General features: G+C 47.2%; 1 protein-coding gene across 4 annotated transcripts in view; it reads right to left on the bottom strand.

Annotated features, from left to right (window-relative positions):
- Positions 1 to 6640, bottom strand: part of TXNDC11 (thioredoxin domain containing 11) — a 72737-nt gene extending 66097 nt beyond the window's left edge. For 3 of the 4 annotated variants that reach the window (XM_021713126.1, XM_021713125.1, XM_021713127.1), the window contains exon 1: positions 6580 to 6640. The gene's annotated coding sequence lies outside the window, so the exon portion shown is untranslated. The remainder of the gene's footprint in view (positions 1 to 6579) is intronic. The other variant, XM_008059568.2, reaches the window with a different exon arrangement.

The following is a 6640-nucleotide window of genomic DNA, read 5'->3' as shown; positions in this document are numbered from 1 at the left end:
CACTCACCTCAGCCTCCCAAAGCGCGGGATTACAGGCTGAGCCACCAAGCCCGGCTGAAAATTTTTTTAAAAATGAAACCGGCTGCCTCAAGCTTCTATCATGTAGCACAAGTGAAATGGTCTTTTCTAAATTGTCACTTTTTGGCCGGGCTCAGTGGCTCAGCCTGTAATCCTAGCACTTTGGGAGGCCGAGGTAAGTGGATTGCCTGAGCCCGTGGGTCCGAGACCCGCCTGGGCAACTTGGCAAGACCTCATCTCCGCTATAAATAAAAAACTATCCAGGCGTGGTAGTGCGCTCCTGTAGTTCCAGCTACTTGGAAGGCAGAGGAGGAAGGATCCTGGAGCCCAGCAGGCCGAGGCTACGGTGGCTGGGAGGGGCCATTGCACTCCAGTCTGGGTGACAGAGTGAGACTCCAACTCAAAAAATAAATAAATAAATAAATAGTCACCTTTTTCACAATACAGCTGAAAGTTGCAGAAATATCCGGTATTTGCCTCAGACATCACTCTGACTAGCATTCTGTACTTTGTATTTTTATTTGGATTATAAACCGAATATATATTATTCAGAAACATAATTTGGAATTACGTTAATTCACGTCAGCAGCAACCAGGAACAGAATTTGGAATGATGTAATTTCACGTCAGTGACTGCGAATGAGTTAAAATGGAAACCTAAAAAAAATTACCCAAAAGAAGGCACAAAAGGACCAAGAGAGGAACAAAAGCCAGAAGGTACAAATGGCAACAAGTAACAAGAAGGCTGACTCAAACCCAATCATGTCAACAATTACATTAAACATAAAAGGACTAAGCAACCTCATTAGGAAAAAAGATAAAGCAAGACTCAATTATATGCTAACTAACAGGGACACGTTTTAAATATAAAACAGGATAAAAAGCATAAGGATGGGAAATCAGAAATCATGTGAACAATAAGCATCAGAAAGTTGGCATGACTCATCAGTAAAAGGATAAACGGAGTTACAGTCTTACTCCAGTTTATTTAAATGTTACTCCAAAATAAAATGCTTAAAAACTACTCATATAGGCCAGGTTCCATGGCTCAGCCTGTAATCCCAGCACTTCGGGAGGTTGAGGTGAGTGGACTACCTGAACCCACAGGTTCAAGACCAGCCCGGACAACTTGGTGAGATCTCGTCCCTACAATAAATCAAAAAATTAGCCAGGTGTGGTAGCACGCACCTTTAGTTCCAGCTACTTGGAGGGCTGAGAGGGAAGGATCATCAGAACCCAGCAGGTAAACGACGGGGTGGCAGTGAGTGTGCCACTGCACTCCAGCCTGGGTGATGGAATGAGACTCCAACTCAAAAACAAACAAACAAAACTACTTATATATACTATAACTTGGATGAGTCTCAAAATAATTATGCTTTGGGCATGGTGGCTCTAGCCTATAATCCCAGCAATTTGGGAGGCTGAGGTGAGAAGACTGCCTGAGCACAGGCGTTCGAGACCAGCCTGGGAAACTTGGTAAAACCCTGTCTCTACAATAAATCAAAAAATTAGCTGGGCATGGTGGTATGCGCCTGTAGTTTCCAGCTACTTGGAAAGCTGAGACGGAAGGATCACCTAAGTCCAGTAGGTCAAGGTTACAGTGGTTGTGAGCATGTCTCTGCACTCCAGCCTTGGGAGACAAAGACAGCAACCCAAAAAAAATATATATGCTGAATGAAAAAAGACAAATATTCAAGAGTACATATAACATGACTGCATTTATATAAAATTCCCAAACAAGCAAAAGTGTTGTTAAAAGGAACAAATTGGCCAGGCGTGGTGGCTCATGCCTATAATCCCAGCACTTTGAGGTGAGAGAATTACTTGAGCCCAGGGGTTTGAGACCAACTGGGGCAACTTGGCGAGACCTCATCTCTATGATAAAAAAAAAAAATTACCCGCTTTGGGAGGCTGAGGTGAGTGAATTGCCTGAACCCGCGGGTTCGAGTCCCGCCTGGGCAACTTGGAGAGACCTCATCTCTACAATAAATAAAAAAAAAAATTAGCCGGGCGTGGTAGTGTGTGCCTGTAGTTTCAGCTACCTGGAAGGCTGAGGCGTAAGGATCACCGGAGCCCAGCAGGTGGAGGCTGCGGTGGCCAGGAGCGGCTACTGCACTCCAGTCTGGGCGACAGTGAGACTCCAACTAAAAAAAAAAAAAAATTAGCCAGGCATGGTGGCACGTGCCTATAGTTCCAGCTACGTGGAAGGCTGAAGTGGAAGGATCACCTGAGTCTAGCAGGTCAAGGTTGGGGTGGCCGTGAGCATGCCACTGCCCTTCAGCTTGGGTGACAAGGTGAGACTCCAAATAAAAAAATTTAAAAAAATAGAGCAAATCACCTGTTTATTACCCATTTAACATTTTTAAACTCCAATCAAAGAACTTTCCATCTGTGTAGAATATCTGCATAGCCTGAAACACTAATAATCAGAGACGGTATTGAGCATTGGCTACTGTGCTTCAGGCACAGGTACTGAGACCACAGCAACAAGTACTGAATGTGAGCAAGGAGCTTACTTTCTAGGGGAGGAAGGCAGGAAAGCAATCAGACACGGAAACAATAAAACACAGAAAATGACCACCGCTATGTGGAAAAAGCCTTTTTTTTTTTTTTTTTTTGAGTTGGACTCACTCCATCGCCCAGGCTGTAGTGCAGGGACACACTCACGGCCACCCCAGCATTGACCCACTGGGCTCCAGCAGTCCTTCCGCCTCAGTCTTCCAAGTAGCCAGAACCATAGGCGTGTACTACCACGCCCGGCTAATTTCTTATTTATTGTAGAGATGAGGTCACGCCAAGTTGCCCAGGCTGGTCTCAAACATGAAGAATCAGGCAATTCACTCACGTCAGCCTCCCAAAGTGTTGGGATTACAGGCTGAGCCATCAAGCCAGCCAGCTATTTGGAAAATGTAACAAGATGATCTGACAGATGGCCACGGTAGCTCCTCTGATAGGGTGGTGGTTAGGATGTTAAGACCTGAATGACAAGAAGGCAGCCATGCCAAGATGGGGGGAAGGCCTTGTAGTAGAAAAGTGGTACATTTTCAAGAGATCCAAAATTCTGCTCTTTGGAGGAATTACTTTTCTATCATTTAAATTGCAGGTGAAGCATCAATTAATGCAATTTGAGGGAAAATGTAGGTCTCTGACCGTCAAAAAAAAGAAGGTAATCATCAACTTGGTGTTTTTGCTCTGCCTGTTCAGAGAAGATCCTAAAGTAAATGAACCAGATAAAATACAAGGCCAACAAAAATCAACATTAGCTAGGGAAAAGAAACACTTGCCTCTACTCCATCAGAAACATCCACAAGTTTCCATTTAACCCTTCAATTTACTTCACATTTCTGAGGAACTATACCTAGATCCAAGACTTTCTGCAGCTATAAAGTTTAAGTCCCTAGTATAAAAAACTCAAGAGCTGGTTGCAAATAAGAAGGCCTGATATGGTTGGGCATGCTAGCAGGTGACTATAATCCCAGCCACTCAGGAGGCTGTGGCAGGAGAACTGCTTCAGTCCAGGAGATTGAGGTTTAGTGAGCTACAGTGATGCCTGTGAATAGTCACTTCACCCAGCTTGGGCAAGTCTCTAAAAAAACAAACAAGAGAGGACTGTTGCAGTCTCAATTTTTTTTTTCTTTTTCTTTTTCTTTTTTTGAGTTGGAGTCTCACTCTGCAACCCAGACTGGAGTGCAATGGCCGCTCCCGGCCACTGCAGCCTTGACCTGCTGGGCTCCGGCGATCCTTCTGCCTCAGCCTTCCAAGTAGCTGGAACTACAGGCACGCGCTACCACACCCGGCTAAGTTTTTGATTTATTGTAGAGATGAGGTCTCGCCAAGTTGCCCAGGTGGGTCTCGAACCCGCGGGCTCAGGCAATCCACTCACCTCGGCCTCCCAAGGTGCGGGATTACAGGCTGAGCCACTGAGCCCGGCTCAGTCCCAATTTTTATATGAAATTTATACCCTACATCACCTCCTTCCAAAGAGGATCTGCAGCAGCTTTGAAATTACAAAATGCAGTAAAGCACACATACATATCTACACACATTTTTTCTCTTCCAAATCAGAGTAAAGGGAATGCAAGCATGATGAAGTCATAGAGATTTCATGCAGACAGGTAAATGTCCTGAAATGTACAATTATTAATTGTGGTTCAACCCCAAATTAACCATTTCTATACTATCTGGTTTGGACTCAGCTAAGCAGCAGACACCTAAGCAGGTGGTCACCAATTTCAGGCCTGGAGCTATTCATAAAAATTAAATATAAAAATATTCTTTCTCTCTTAAGCCCATGTCTTCACTAAAGATCTTAAAAGGAATATAGAAATGTCAGAGTCAGTTGTACAGTTATAAAATAGTACCATAACACCATTCAATCAAAAATTACTCTAAGGAGATTAATCTGAGTCTATTAAAAGACTGTCAGCTGGCTTGGTGGCTCAGCCTGTGATCCCAGCGCTTTGGGAGGCTGAGGTGAGTGGATTGCCTGAGCCCGCGGGTTCGAGAACCGCCTGGGCAACTTGGTGAGACCTCATCTCTACAATAAATCAAAAATTAGCCAGGCATGGTAGCAAGTGCCTGTAGTTCCGACTACTTGGAAGGCTGAGGCGGAAGGATCGCCGGAGCCCAGCAGGTCGAGGCTGTGGTGGCTGGGAGCAGCCACTGCACTCCAGTCTGAGTGACAGAGTCAGACTCCAACTCAAAAAAAACAAAAAAACAAAAAAGACTGTCAAATTTGCCAGTGACACAGAAAGGAGATGAATAAGCAGTCATTCACCAGCTCCCTCTACTTCCTGAAGCAGGTAAGGATCTTGCTCTGCCAGCTCTAGCAATTGGATTGACACTTTCTTCTTCTGAAATCTCAAAGGACTTTCACATCTATTAAGTCATACTGATTCGGAACAAACAATCAGCATTCTTTCTATAGATGGAAAAATGAAATCAACAAACTCCACACCCTGGGAGGGGAGGGGAGGACCTCTTCCTAATTTGAACCCAAATGCCACTGTCCAACATACTAACTTGTAAAATACTTTATGTATTTTCCTTGTGGGAGACAATAATATAGAGCAAGTTTAAAAGTCTAGGGCCTGACAATAAAGGACTCAAATTCCAGTTCAGTCACTTAATAGGTGGGTGTGACTTGGGGAAGGTTTTGTAATTTGACCAAGGCTGGACTCCTTGACCTGTAAATAGGGAAAGTCAACAGTTTATCCAGATTTTATTGAAGACTGGGAGATTTAAACGAAATCTACACAAGGTTCTCAATTATGTGCGAAATGAATAAATGCATTCATGTAAACAGTAATTCCCAGGCAAGCAACTCTGCTCCCAGGAGACACCAGGCAATGTCGAAAGCCACTGTTGGTGTTACCTCTGGGGTGTGTGCTACTGGCATCTAGTGGACAGACTGGGGTGCTGGTAAACAAGCCTACAAGACACAGGACAGCACTGCACAAGAAAAAAAATTATCTGGCCCCAAATACTAAGTGCCAAAATTAAGAAACTCTCCTGGTAGTACAGCACCTAGCACAGGGCAAAGGTTCAGTAAGAGCTATTATAACTTGTTCTCTTTCCACTAAAATCCCCAATCCCCTGACACGTCTTTGACAACAGGGGCCACATACTGTACTCAACAAACTCAAAACTGTTGAACTGAAATCTTCCTCTAGGCTGATGTAGTGGCAACACACAGATATTATAAACTGGAGTACCACTAGATACATTGTGGATCTGAGGACCGGAAATACACCTCAAACATAAAGCGAAATTGTATCTGTGTGCATTCCTGAAAAGAGACGCATCCGCTGTCACGCCTCCTGCTCACTGTGCTCCAGCCTCCTCAGACGTCTTTCCAGTTCCAGGAGAACACCAAGCTCGACCTGCCTCAGAACCTCTGCGCCTGCTGCCCCCTCCACCTTCAACAGCCTCCCCGCCCTTCCCAGGTGGCCTCTTCCGCTTCGTGTGTGAGCTTCCCTAGGAAGCTCTTTCTGTCCCACTCTCATCGCTTCTATTCCCTGCCTAGCAGCACTTACTCAAGCCTTGAACAATGACATTTACGTGCTTACTGCCTGCCCCGCCCCCGCGCGAGGGAATAGGGTCGTCGGCCGTCCTCGTTGGCCCAGGCGGGCGCTCTGCACGCCGGAGGTGGCCGCAAAAGGTCGCGGTGTCAGGGCGTGCACAAATCCTCAGAGGGGTCTGGGACTCCCCAGCGGCTGTGGGTCGCGGCGCGGGAAGCTTCAGGGGAAGCGGCAGAGCAGCCACGAGGGCTCTGCAACCGGGCGGAAGTGGCAGGTGACGAGCGGCTCGGGGCCCTGGGCACTAGAACGGGACGGGGGACGCGGAAATCCTCGGAAGCCTCCACGCGTGGTCGGCGGGCGGGCGGACCGGCTGGGAGGAGGGGAAGTGGGAGGTTGCGGCCGCGGGCCCGGGGAGGGGGCGGAGCTCCGGGCCAGGCCAGGCCCGACGACCCCGCGGAGGCCGCTGCGACCCCCAGGTCCGAAGGCCCAGAGTCGGCCACGTGCCGTCGGGCCGGAACTCCGAGGGTCCGGGCCGCCTCACCTGCAGGTGAACTTCAGGGCGAGGAGCAGCGCGCAGCCGACCGCCACGGCCCCGCAGAGCA

This window comes from Carlito syrichta, unplaced genomic scaffold (assembly GCF_000164805.1).
Source record: "Carlito syrichta isolate Samal-C Ts95f unplaced genomic scaffold, Tarsius_syrichta-2.0.1 Scaffold304255, whole genome shotgun sequence".
Classification (NCBI taxonomy): domain Eukaryota; kingdom Metazoa; phylum Chordata; class Mammalia; order Primates; family Tarsiidae; genus Carlito; species Carlito syrichta.
This window is presented reverse-complemented; position numbering and strand designations above follow the sequence as displayed.